Source organism: Colias philodice, chromosome 18, assembly GCF_061535455.1.
Source record: "Colias philodice isolate Cphi_HAF_F1 chromosome 18, ilColPhil1 Martin Lab GWU primary, whole genome shotgun sequence".
In the NCBI taxonomy this organism is placed as follows: domain Eukaryota; kingdom Metazoa; phylum Arthropoda; class Insecta; order Lepidoptera; family Pieridae; genus Colias; species Colias philodice.
In genome coordinates this window covers 9,155,855-9,170,767 of record NC_143103.1, presented here as the reverse complement: position 1 = coordinate 9,170,767, position 14,913 = coordinate 9,155,855, and the positions used below count along the sequence as shown (strand labels likewise).

The 14,913-nt window shown below is 32.6% G+C and overlaps 2 protein-coding genes across 2 annotated transcripts in view; both read left to right on the top strand.

Annotated features, from left to right (window-relative positions):
- Positions 1-5,961, top strand: part of Hrd3 (HMG-coA reductase degradation 3) — a 215,875-nt gene extending 209,914 nt beyond the window's left edge. The window contains exon 15 of the transcript XR_016317038.1: positions 5,841-5,961. The gene's annotated coding sequence lies outside the window, so the exon portion shown is untranslated. The remainder of the gene's footprint in view (positions 1-5,840) is intronic.
- Positions 1-14,913, top strand: part of Calx (sodium/calcium exchanger 3) — an 87,573-nt gene that overhangs the window by 5,121 nt on the left and 67,539 nt on the right. The gene's annotated exons all lie outside the window — the stretch shown is intronic.

Below are 14,913 nucleotides of genomic sequence, written 5' to 3'. Positions count from 1 at the left end.
TAGATACTAACGAGCTTTTACCCGCAGCTTCGCCTGCGTGGAAAAGATAAATTGTCATAGTACAAATTTTTGTCCCCTATTTTATCCCCTTGGTGGTAGAATTGATCAAAATCCTTTCTTAGCGGATGCCTACGTCCTAACATCTACCTGCTTGCCAAATTTGAGCCCGATCCGTCCAGTGGCTTGGGCTGTGCGTTGATAGATCATTATGTCAGTCAGTCACCTTTGAGTTATATATAGATGTTATTTGCAGTAAAATTTACCGATTTATTTAGGTAAAAGTTAAAATTTACTGATTTATGTTCCGCTGTTACTGTTCTGGTTTCGACTTTCGAGTGTAATAGGCTATGTTTTGTTTTTATTTCATGAGGTGTATCGTAAGATAACTAACCCACTTAAATAAATTTTTATTTCTTTCACTTTCCTGCATAATTTTGATGTAATAGTATTTATAGTTCGCACATTAAGATGGCGACTGAAATAGAAATATCTAGAGCACAAAGCATATCTAAATTCTAATGTCTCTACAGTCTACAGTCTACAGTTTCTATGTAATCTAGCCAGATGCTAATCTTTCAGTATTAGTGTTTGCTGTAAGGATGAATGCACATGGTTTTACATTGAACCGTGTGTGCAGGGTCTGAATACTGAGTCGTATGATTACGAAGTTTGTGTCACAAAATATTGAGAGATATAAATATAATAAGATCCCTTTTTTCGTTATAAATTTTAAGGGAAATTTAGTTTCTCAACGCACAATAATATATCGCCAGTTTATGCTACAAATTTTATTTTTAATCCTACTAATAATATAAATGCGAAAGTTTGTGAGGATGTGTGTGTATGTGTTTGTGTTTGTTACTCTTTCACGCAAATTCTACTGAACCGATTACAATGAAATTTAGCACACATATAGAGGGTAACTTGGATTAACACAGAGAATAGGTTTTATCCCGGAAATCCAACGGGAACGGGTTTTCCTTTGAAAACGCGGGCGAAGCCACGGGCGGAAATCTAGTACGACAGTTAATCATGAATTTTCATAATTCTCTATCTCAACAAAAAAGGGGCTAAATTAAACAAATAAACAACAGCCACATAGCAGTATTTTGTTTACTGTTAATAATGTTTAGATTAACGTAAACGCGTGTATACAAGATAACGGGAAAAATGTAAATCGAGGAAATTTAAAGCATAAAGTATATTATATGCGAGGGCGGACCGTGGAAAATATATTATGATGCCCACAAAACGCGCCGTCGCCAACAATGTAGGGGATAAAGTATGAAAATTTTGTTTGAATATAAACAATTCGACTTGAATTGCAAGACTTTTGTTTTATTAGATTTTTGTATTAACGTGTTCATATTTTGTTAATAGTCCAGGAGGAATCGGCGCATGAGTACCGAAAACTATTCCACCTCAATTTTTTTACGTGATCCTCTTCAAATTGCCCTACTGATGATATAAATGCATGTTGCCATGGGGCAACCCGGTGCCATATTGTTTAAACCGAAATTGTTTAAACAATTGCAAGGAATTGTTATTTTTCAACCGGACAAATTTTTTTTATATTTTTTATCGAAATACCAATAAAAAAGGTCCAATTACTTTTCACGATAAAGTTAATATTTTCAAAGATATGAATTTTTTAAGGTTTGAAAAATCTCAAATTTGGGTACTTTCGACCCATGAAAAATATATTTAAAAAAAAAATAATATATAAGTAATATTTTTTTTTCAATTCTCTATACAATAGTTAATAATATTGTTAATAGAGATTTAAGAAAATTTCATTGTTTATATCTGTTTTTTAATTGTTAACTTCGCGCGCTCACAAATAATATAAGTTGCATACTTCTATGTGGTTGTGATTCAGAAGACTGTAAGAATATAATATATAAAAATAATATTGATAATAAATAAATACTTATTTTTAAATCTTGTTTTATTATTTCATACTTCTCCATCTATAACTTTCGTTTGAAGAAGTTATTCAATGTAATTAATAAGGTAAAAGACCTAGTTATTGACACTTTAAATTTTATTTTAGTTAAAAAAAAAACAAATCAATTCTAATAAATTAATAAATATAATTTTTGAATTAAAAATTTTAAGATCTTTGGTTTTTTGAGAACATTTCATTCTTTTAATTAAAATCAAATTGCGAGTGTCAAACAACTAGGCCAGTGTCAATAACTGGGTCTTTTACCTTACTTGCTGTTTCAATAACAAAAAAGTAATATAAACTGACAAAAAAGTAATTTTAATTACATGTTTCAATTTATGCTTAAATAACTTTAAAAAAATTGATTTCAGAAAAAAATATATAAGAAACAAATTGTAGACAATTTAATTATTAATAAGATTGCTCTCTTTAGAAATCTTGATAAAGTTGATAGTTTTTAAGATAAATGATAAATAATGATTCAAGACACAGAGAGGCCGATGCAGCGCATGAGTAAGAGAGAGACGGCGATACTTAAAGGTAAGCGGCGCGTACTTGTGAGCGCGCGAAGTTAACAATTAAAAAACAGATATAAACAATGAAATTTTCTTAAATCTCTATTAACAATATTATTAACTATTGTATAGAGAATTGAAAAAAAAATATTACTTATATATTATTTTTTTTTTAAATATATTTTTCATGGGTCGAAAGTACCCAAATTTGAGATTTTTCAAACCTTAAAAAATTCATATCTTTGAAAATATTAACTTTATCGTGAAAAGTAATTGGACCTTTTTTATTGGTATTTCGATAAAAAATATAAAAAAAATTTGTCCGGTTGAAAAATAACAATTCCTTGCAATTGTTTAAACAATTTCGGTTTAAACAATATGGCACCGGGTTGCCCCATGGCAACATGCATTTATATCATCAGTAGGGCAATTTGAAGAGGATCACGTAAAAAAATTGAGGTGGAATAGTTTTCGGTACTCATGCGCCGATTCCTCCTGGACTATAATCCTGTCCTATCCTACTAATATTATATTTATGCGAAAGGATGGATGTATGTGTATGTTTATCTGTTACTCTTTCTATGAGCGGGTTTTTCTTTAAAAACGCGGGCGAAGCCACGGGTGGGAAGCTAGTTTTTTTTTAATAAACTGACATCCCAAAGTCATTAGTTTGCCATCTCCGTCTTGAGTTAAGTTAATCAGACGAATGCGAGGAATTGGGGCGCGAGGAGATAATTTGTGCCAATGACGCAGTGATGAACAAATCATCTCTGATGTCCGGGATTCGATGGAAAAAAATGTAGGTCGGAACATTTAATAATTGTTGTAAAAACGTATGGCAAACACACAATATTTTAATTTATTTATTTTATCATTTATGTATAGGTATGTCGTTGCCATACCTATCGTTTATTTGCTCACTTCATGAAATACTCGTTTCATTTAGTATTAAAGTTGAAAATTTAATAGCTTTTGTAATATATTATTGGTTTATACAAATAAATGTATTTTTTTTCTTTGAACAAAAAAAAAAAAAATCCGGGTAACTTAATATACCGAAATGCACTGTATTCTTCCGACTTAAGTAAAGAAAAAGTTTCGATACAAATGCTTTAAACAAGCGTAAGTTCAGATTAAGTTACAGTTGGCCAATAAGGCTTTCATCTCGCGTGCAGAAGAGTTATTAGTTAAGTTACAACTTAGATACGCATTGCGGTTGTTGAAAGGAAGAAAAATATAGCAAATAGAATAAAAGAAAATGGTGACCACGCTCGCTGTTGAAGTGTTCGAAACATCGATGAATAATAGAATTAATAAAATGCATTTTAGCACTTATATATCGTATTTATTATGATAATATTTAACTTTCTTAAATAAATAATTTATTAAATACTATAATACTAAACTTTATTACGCAAAATCAACAGTTCCCCGTTTTCCTTACGTATTGCCGTGTTAACTAACACAAACTTTTTTTAGGATAGCAACACGCAACGAACCAAAATAAAATTTCAAAAAAAGCTATCGTAACTAAAAACCTGATAAATAAGCAGACTTTATTCTAATCGTAGTATATAATAGTGGAACAAAAAGTTTTGTTATCTTATTTACAGAGAGAGGACCAAATCCTTCCAAAACTTTTTGTTAACATAATCTGTGACCTAATATCGAAGCAGATGTCACGTTTTGCTGAAAAGTTTTTCAATCAGAGCAAACGTGTTGATATCTATGTTCTTTCTATATTCATAAAAATTTGGATAGTTTTTTGCAATAAATCTTTTCTGAATATCTATTATTTTAAAACTATTGTTGCTTTGACGGCTTTTTGCTTCCACTAATTTTTATAGTGACTTTTTCCCTTGTTGTAGTTCGCACTGTTAATTTAAGTTTAAAATTTAATACTTAAATATTTAATCGATATAACCTCATCATTTTACGAATATGAAAATGATTCTTGTAGGTATCTCTTATGTAACTGGATTAGACTAATTTGTTTTCTTTTTTAATATTTGCACACCCAATCGATGGGTAGAATGTATTAGCCACATAATAGTGTAATTAAAACATCTGTAATTTGTAACATTCTTGCAAATAAATATAATTTGAATTAGAAACAGGTTAAGGTAATATATATTTTATTCAGTTTACTTGGATAGTAAAATATTTTATAGTGGTGTGAAAGAGCTTTTCAAACAGCTGGCATTCCTCTAAGTATTCTTGAAAGTTTCACACTAAGAAAGGACTGAAGTCTGAACTTATATCGTTGTACTTATTGTGTTAAATTTTAAGCATATTAAAGTGTTGTTTAAGACTTTAATAACACTTGAATATGCTTAATGTGAAGGTATTTTATTTATATTCAACTATATTATACTAAACTAGCTGTGCTCCGCGGTTTTACCCGCATTGCTCCGCTCCTGTTGGTCTTAGCGTGATGCTATATAGCCAATAGCCTTCCTCGATAAATGGGCTATCTAACACCGAAAGAATTTTTCAAATCGGACTAGTAGTTCCTGAGATTAGCGCGTTCAAACAAACAAACTCTTCAGCTTTATAATATTAAGTATAGATTATACAGATTAGCTATTATATATTGTATATTGAATGATACTGATTATATATTGAATTACTTTAATTACATAGGCTCACAATTCATATATTATTTAATCCGAATTTTCTGATACTTTACGTAACCTTAAAAGGTATTTGTTGGTGTGGAGTGGGGAGACACAGACTGACCAAAAACTTGCAAGTGATAAATAAATAAATAAAATTCATTTATTTCAGGCCACATGCATACATTTATTTATACAGTTTAATAAAAAAACCCAATGTTTATTAATGACATTATCAAAATAACTTCTTCTTCTTCTTCTTTTTCAAATGGCAACTCCCGATCCCAGTGAGGACGGATTCTGCCAATGTCAAGTTTTGATCAAAATAACTTAACACAATTAAGTATTATCGAAATAAAGTCGAAAATTACCGTCAACTGGGCGACCACTTCTAAATTTAATCCTAATTGCATAAATTAATGAAATTAAATATAAAGGGCCTATTTCAGGACTTCCTGTTAAAGTCACTGATAGCCTATTTAACATTAAAAGCTCTTGTTTCAATAGATAAACAAATTTCTATTTGTAATCAAGGTTCAGGGATGAAATAAATCTTGTTTTCATAGTAAGGGATGCCAATTACGCTGGGGGGATGCAAAAGGACACTAAGAGCTCTATAAATTACGTGCACATTAAGGTGAAAGCTTTTGTATGTGTATTATATTTAATTTCCTCGTTGAAAATACAATGAGTAGATATAATTTTGAACAAAAGCTTCATAACAACATTTTAAACTAATGCTTGTTTTCATTCCTGGGATAGGACGAAAATAAAAAAAAGACGTGTGGCACTCGGGGACTGCCGCGGTAAAGCTATTGCATGCTATGCCTTCAAGCCACACCTCCGCCCGTCGGAGTGGGGAGCGTGAGGTTTTTCGTTACGCAATATCGGATTCGGTCCCCGCGCTCAAGGACCGAGATAGAAGCTATGCAATAGCTTAAAAAAAAACGGAACCCTTATAGGATTCATTGACCAACTCGCACTTGGCCGGTTTCTTATGATAAATTTGAGAAATATTAATTTGTAGCACGAAGTAGTATGAAGCAACAGTATAAGATATTCATTTATTTTTTAACTAGCTGTTTTTTATTAGCAGAGCATCCTTCTTAACCAATTTTGTTACGTGGTGTTCAAAAATTTCAGATTTTTCTATTTTTAATTTTATATACTTATCCAATATCCAGATTCATTATTTTTACTCCTCTGACTGGTGGTTTATTTTATTATTTACACTTAATTAAATTGGCTGCGTCTCAAACCCCAAATATAGCAAAATATTTCAATTCAAATTATTTAATAGAAAAAAAATACGAATTTCGAATTCTACCCTCGTGTTCGTAATTTATTTAAAGTCGAGAAAGTATTTGCTCAAAATTTATAAGTTAGGTCTTAGAAGGTATCTTGCAGGCTCGTCACGTCGTACAACGATATTGGTTGAAACCAATCTAGTGCGATTATGAGCTTTTTCTAGAAACTTTCGAAAATGAAATGTGGAAATATTATATCACTAGTTTTCCGCCCGACGCTTCGCCCGCGCAGTCAAATAAAAACCCGCATAGTTCCCGTTCCCGTGGGATTTCCGGGATAAAACATATCCTATGTCCCGGGGTAAAAAGTAGCCTATGTCCTTTCTAGGGTATCAAAATATCTGTATACCAAATTTCATGCAAATTACACAAATAGTTAAGGCGTGATTGAGTAACAGACAGACAGACAGAGTTACTTTCGCATTTATAATATTAGTATGGATTGGAGGGAACCTAATACATAAACAAACATCACTACAACGCAGCTTCCCGCTTCCTGTTTGTTATTATGTATGCTTAGATCGTTAAAACTACGCTATATATTATAGTGTCGTTTAAGTAGAAATTATACTATACTTACATTAAAAAGCTGAAGTTTGTTTGTTTGGTTGAACGCGCTTATCTCATGAACTACGCGTCTTCTTTCACTGTTAGACAGTCGATTTATCGAGGAAGGTTATACGATATAATATCATAATAATACCAATAGGAGTGGAGCAATGCGTGTAACCGCAGAGTACAGCTAGAATGTAAATATCGAAAATATATATTACTAGCTTTCCGCCCGCGGCTTCGCCCACGTTTTCAAATAAAAACCCGCATTGTTCCCTTTCCCGTGGGATTTCCGGGATAAAACCTATCCTATGTGTTAATCCAAGTTACCCTCTATATGTGTGCTAAATTTCATTGTAATCGGTTCAGTAGCATTCACGTGAAAGAGTAACAAACACACACACACACATCCTCACAAACTTTCGCATTTATAATTAAACTAGCTTTCCGCCCGCGGCTTCGCTCGCTTTGTCTAAACATAATAAATTATAACAATAAAACCTTCCTCTTGAATCACTCTATCTATTAAAAAAAACCGCGTCAAAATCCGTTGCGTAGTTTTAAAGATTTAAGCATACAAAGGGACATAGGGACAGAGAAAGCGACTTTGTTTTATACTATGTAGTGATAAATAAATTCATATTTCAGGACAATTTTCACGCACGGCACGATCTTATCCCTTATTAAGCTTTCGCTTGTGTTATGGAAACCAGATGGCTAATAAACATACATATATAATTTTAAATAAATACTTATAAAGATAATTAACACCCAGACACAGAGCAAACATCTATGTTCATTACACAAATATTTGCCCCGGGTGGGAATCGAACCCACGACCTCTGGCTTGGAAGGCAGGGTTACTACCAACTAAGCAAATGTAACTATATGTTTTATAACATTATTCAATTTCCAAACATTATACTATAACTTGAGTTGATAATTTTTTTTTTGGTATCGTTAAATAAATACGTACGATTTTTCGAAAGTTTTGTGTAAAAATGTTATAAAACAATACCTAAGAAGACTTTCACATCTCGCTCCAGATATTTTATTGTTGTAAATTACTATTATTATTAAAGTGATAAAGTTAATCTTCACTTTATTGGTGATAATTTTTAAGTTTGCACTTCAAGTTATTTACTTGTTAACTTATGTAGAGCTTCAAATTTTTATGTGTACTTTTTAACAATGTGACATGATAAACTTAAGAACTGCATACAATACACAATAATCACATTTTTTAATTATTATATAACCTTGTTTTATGAAATCAACAATGAGACGAAAAATATTATCTATGCTATATAATATCACTAGCGACCCGCCCCGGCTTCGTACGGGTGCAATGCTGATACTAAATACACTACAGAAAAACTGTGAACGTTGTACCTATATAAAAACATAGCGGCACGGCCAGCCGGTACCGCCGCGCCGCAAACGCTACGTCCCGCAATTTTTAAATCTGTAATATCTTCGAAAATATTCACTTAAATCATACGGTGTAAAGTGCCATATAGATCTATATTAAATGAACAATGTATTCAAGGTATTTAATTGGTTAAGGATTAATGCTGTATTGGTGAAAATCGCTTCGAAAATTAGCTATTATTTGTCGTAAAAAGTAAATGACAAAAAATGTTATTGTGGGTTATCCATAAGAGATAGACATATACCATCGCGGACTTTTCTGTAGACCTTTTCAATGTGTATAATACTTAGTACATTATTTTGATAAAACTCGTAGGGTTCAGCCTGCGTTTGCAATATAAGCGGAAACAATGCAATTTTTTACGACATCACATTAGAAACCTCAAAAATAACAGTACTTCTCCACTATTTAATGGATGTTATTATACATATAAACCTTCCTCTTGAATCACTCTATCTATTAAAAAAAACCGCATCAAAATCCGTTGCGTAGTTTCAAAGATTTAAGCGTACAAAGGGACATAGGGACATAGGGACAGGGAAAGCGACTTTGTTTTATACTATGTAGTGATATTATAATACGTCAGTATTGCATATAGGTCGCTAGTCGTAAATAATAGGAAACTAGTTTTTTATCAGATAATCATTAAAATCGTCCGTCTATTTATAAACTAAACTTCAAATAGGCTTCATCGATTTTCACTCTGGCATGTAAACTCACGTTATTAAGCGACATCGGCTGTTTTTTATATGATAATGAATTAGGTTGTCATGGAAAATGCCGCGTAAGACGTGTACAAAAACCGTAATTTTCTTTTCTTTATGCTAATGCTATTAAAAAGGGTCGGAAGTCCCTTTTCCCGAAAAACTTTGGAGCGTTTCGCGTGCGTGTCTGTATGTCCGTTGCATTGTAATTATTTTCAGGTAAAAGCTGATTTCAGTACTTTTCTAAATAAATTGTTATTATGTTTGATTGCTGTAGAAGCAGACGTCGAGAAGATTCACCTATGCATTAGCAAATCAACTGTCAGGTTGTCAGTCAATATTTAAAACTCCATTGTTGTTACAGTATTGAGACTTTGTTGAAATAGAGTTAAGACTATAAAGGATAATACTTTCTTTATTTAGATAAGTCACTTAATTTTTATAGCATCAAAATTAAATTCTTCAAATTGTTTCAATAGATTTATAAATTATTTTATTCATCGTCATCGCGAATAGTCCATCGTCTTGCCAAACCTATTTTTCTAATCAGATTTGAACCTAGGACTCTACGCCCGAGGTTAATGCTATAGCACAGTGCTATAGTGTGAAGTCCTGTGTCCCCTAACTGTGTATAGGGCAGATTTTGCAGCATTTTGCATACATCTGTTTCACTAAATCTTTTTAGGTACAAGTAAGTGATCATCCTTTTGTATTCAGACTGGGATAGTTTTTCTTTCGACTTGGAATAAAACCTAGGACCCTTCAGTTCTCCGCTCACGAATTAACCACTGCACCAAGGAGGTCAATGCCACAGCAGCCTCATAAATGTCCGCTATTAAACGCGTCAAAGTTAATCTGTTTAGTGGATTCTGATCCAGTTACACGGTTATCTTTATCGTGTTAGTTGTAACCTGATTATTGTTACATGCTACTTCTGGGTTGTTCTAGAACAATCTATGACCTTCACCGACTGGAAAAAGGGCTTTTCAAGTGTATGTTTGTTTAGTTTTGTAGCACGGAAATGGATACAAAAATTTGAAATATCATAAAGAATAATATAGCAAAAAATAACTAAAAAACACGCTCATTGTGTTTTCACTGATCTTTTTTTTATTTTATTTATTTAATTATTTATTGCACACACAAAGGAAATAGAGATGATCTTTGATGACTGTACAAAATTTGAATTAAATCTGTCCGTTTAAAGTGTGTCAAAATCGAGTCAAGGAGTCATACAAACATGTCGCTGACATAAACAGTTAACACATTTGTATAAAAACACACAGGTGAAGCTAATCGTGTTTAAATCATGACGATCATGGCTGGCTCCTATTAACTAAATCTATATACATATATAAAACTCAAAGGTCTGATATAGTGATCTATCAACGCACAGCCCAAACCACTGGACGTATCGGGCTGAAATTTGGTATGCAGGTTAGGATGTTAGGACGTAGGCATCCGCTAAGAAAGGATTTCCTGAAATTCTTGCGGGAACGGGGAAAAACGGGGATGCACGTACAAAGTCGTGGGCGGAAGCTAGTAATATATGTATATATTTTATTCATAAAAATTTACTTCAATTCGTAGCCAACCACATGGCTTTGAGAAAAATCAATAATCAAATCTATCTTCAAAGTACCCTTACTTGTTTCAGTTTCTTATTAAGCAAAGCAATCAAGGAGGACATATTTCTTTTATAAAAAGGTCAGAAGTCATATAAAAGTAAGCGGTTTATTACAAGACTAAGTAACATACTTTGTGAACCCCTAAATGACCTGTTCGTAATCTACTTTGATCCTAAAACTCTATTTGAATTACAAGTTTTACCAGGGCGTAGGTTAAGTTATCTAACTTATTAGGTACCTACATATCAAGAATTGACTTAGGAGTTTCCAAGTTGATATTAAAGTTAGGCAGTGTGACATTTTTGATTTATTTGGTATTAATAAACGACAATTAGATATGTTTGCGTGTATTTTCTTGTTCCAGTATTGCTATGTGTGAAGTTTGTTTGATTTAAGATCATTTAGTATAATGATCTTGTCACCTACTGCAAGATTGGTATATGCCTAAAGCCTTGTATCCACTTGAGCATGCTCAGGCGAATGAGCGGCTCATTTGGCCGAGCCGCTCAAGTGGAGACGCCTGAGCATGCTCGGGCCGCGCGTATTTTTAAAACTGTTAAGAATATCACCATACCCTTCTATCCAAGAGCCTTCTATTAATAACTCAGGCCCCGGAATCACAGACACAATAGAAAATCTATTGTGTCGTGGACCGATCGGGCCGTTCGGGGCTCAATGGGTTAAAGACATAATTTCTAAAACCTACCTCATTACACCATGATTTGAGGTTCGTCATAAAACAAATGAATAAAGCCGAGTGTTCATTTGTCTTATGGCATCCAATACCGTTCCACAAACTAATGCCATGTATGGCAGACCGTTTAATTGGATCGAAATGTTATTAGCAGCGGATTCACGGAGCGTTTAATTTGACGAATAGTGGAAGCGTGGCTTAATAGACAAGTTTGTTTCAATTAAAAAGAGCAGTTGTAGATGAGATATTTTGACCTAGTTTTATTCAAAAGTTACAGGTTTTATTAATTCAAAATTAGGCAAGGATGCATCGATCGCTTTCACTGAATAAAATGAAGCATGTTTACTTAATAAAAAATTTTTCCAACGTTTAAAAATACTGATTTAGTTTCGAGACTAAAAACACCTCTAAGATGAAAATATATTTTTTTATCTATCTGCATATTTTCTCCAGTTTTTGAACGAAAATGACGTCATACATCCAAATTTCTATTGTATAGTTAAAGATACTGGTTTAGTTTCCAAACTGAAAAACACCTTCTAAAGGTTTTTTTTATCTATCTACATAATATCTTGCTCCAGTTGGTGAAGAAAAATTACGTTATACAAGCGACATATCCTGTCACCTTAAGGTTTGACATGTGTCATATACCGACACGCACTTGGCCGGCATGATGGATAATGACCTAAAACTTCATAGCAGGGAAACCTGTCCTTGCAAAACTAAATTAGATTTATGATGATGGATTAAAAGCTTCCTGATTCCGGATTGATATCCATTTGCAATGGTAATAATGGTAAGGGTAATATATTGTTAATTAATTAGTTTATTTGATTTTGGTTTTATATTGACAAAACTAATAGCATTGTTTTTGAGACTCACGTTTTAATATATTGTTTAAAATATTCTAAAACGTTGAATGATAATATTCTAAAACAGTTTTTTTTTTATATAAATAACCTTGCTCTATTAAAAATGTAATTTAACTATTAGAAAAAAATAACTTATTTTCTATTTTTTTGAAACATTACTGCATAATAATAAAGAAAAAATAAAGTAATATAGTCTAATCTAATATCTAATATTATATTATAAAGACGAAAGTTTGTATGGATGTATGGATGTTTGTTACTCTTTCACGTAAAAACTACTGAACCGATTACAATGAAATTTAGCACACATATAGAGGGTAACTTGGATTAACACATAGGATAGTTTTTATCCCGGAAATCCCACGGGAACGGGAACTATGCGGGTTTTCCTTTGCAAACGCGGGCGAAGCCGCGGGCGGAAATCTAGTCTATTATAAAGGCGAAAGTTTGTATGGATGTATGGATGTATGGATGTTTGTTACTCTTTCACGTAAAAACTACTGAACCGATTACAATGAAATTTAGCACACATATAGAGGGTAACTTGGATTAACACATAGGATAGTTTTTATCCCGGAAATCCCACGGGAACGATTCCTTTGCAAACGCGGGCGAAGCCGCGGGCGGAAATCTAGTAAATAATAATAAAGAAAGAATTTCACAGAATTATGTAAGATTCTAACTGACTATGATAAGTGAAATCCTCTCAACTAAGTATCGAGAGAATTGCAAATGCGTGGATAAGGAAAACAGTTGTAATGCCCGACTATAGCTAGTGACCACACGTTTTGATTTATGCGGATAAGGGAAATAATAATAACTCTTTAATTTTTTTTTATCAAAGCAAGTAAAATAAAACTTTGAAATAATTGTATTACATTGTAAATGATGATATATTATTATTTATAAACACCAGTCCGAAACAACACGTGTGCTTATCATGTTGATGACACAAACGGTGGCATCTACTCATCAGTTATGCTGCCAAAAAGTAACGTGATTTAATTTGTACCAACATTTGATTGGTAATTATTACAGAACGAAAGATAATTTCGTGAAGTTAGCACCAACAAAGTCTTTATATAAATTTTATAATTCTTAAATGAGAATTTGGATGAATTTTTGTTTTTTAATCTGACGCTATTTGACAAATTTAGGTTATTCATTCATAAGCGTGTTTTATACAGCTACAACGCAGATAATCATGGTCACAGAGCTAATGCATAATCGATGTACGAACTCACAGCTCTTCATATTGAATGGAACGCTTTATTCCATTCGTTATTTACTCTGTTTAACGTTTGTAGACCTCTTGTTTTATATTCACTTAATTTATTTGTATAAGACTTTGTTCTCTACATATACGTACTTAGTATGAAACAAAAGTTCTTCTGTCTATATGTATGCTGATTTTTAAACTATGCCTTTTCATGCAGTTGTTTATGGAGTGGTTTAAATATATTATTAAAATATAGAGTATTTCAAGAAGAAGGTTTTAGTATGTAATTTATTTAGTTTTAGGCAACGCTGGCGTAGCCGCGGGCGGAATGCTAGTTATAGGTACATGATATAGGTACTATAACACTTTTTTTGAGTTACTCTATCTATTAAAACACTGTATCAAAATCTGTTCAGTAGTTTTAAGATCTAACTCATAAACGGAGACTTTGTTTTATAGATACCATGTAGTATACCTAAACTGAAGAAATTACACGCAGCTAGAATACCATGCATTTTGTAGCAAGTAGATTAAAGATAAACTTATTACATCACTAGTCTAGAATACGTGAATAAACCTAGGTTTATCCAGACATTGCCAAACCTAATATTTATTTCACGCACGTATCTGTTGGTGTCTTGGAAATAGTTAGTTATTCGGTTACAATTGTTGATCAGACTAGGTACTACACGCGGCTGCGTCTTGTTGCTGTTAAACAAAATAAATAGAGCCATATTTTTCTTTCTAATAAAATATGTTTTTAAAATTGTCTGCGAATAAATAACATTTTTTTATAAAGATTTTTTTTAGAATAGAAAAAATTAATCACAAGGCAGGATTCGAACCCGCGTCTTTTGCTTAACCGGGGAGACGCCTGACCATTCGGCCACCCGTGATCCCGCCAGAACAATCGAAATTTTTACGAAGTAAAAATAAAAAAAAGACGTGTGTCACTCGGGGACTGCCGCGGTAAAGCTATTGCGAGCTATGCCTTCAAGCCACACCTCCGTGCCCGTCGGAGTGGGGAGCGTGAGGTTTTTTCGTTACGGAATTTCTGGATTCGGTCCCCGCGCTCAAGGCCCGCATAGAAGCTATGCAATAGCTTAAAAATACTATACATTATTTTTACATATTTTAGTGAACTTTTTTAAATTTCCTGAAAAAGCAAAATGCTTTAAATTGCAAACTTCATTCCCTTTTATATAAAGTTTTACAGGTTTTCACTGCAAATTGCAAATCTGCATATTAATTCAAAGGTATTCAAATGGATAGCTATATGTATGGTAATCGATTCAACTACCTCAGCTGTTTTAATCATTTTGGTACTATTTTTAAATCTCACTAAAAATAGTTTAATAATAGCACAGTTTAGAATATACTAGCTTATTAGCCGCGGCTTCGCCCGCTTTGTCTAAAACATAATAAAT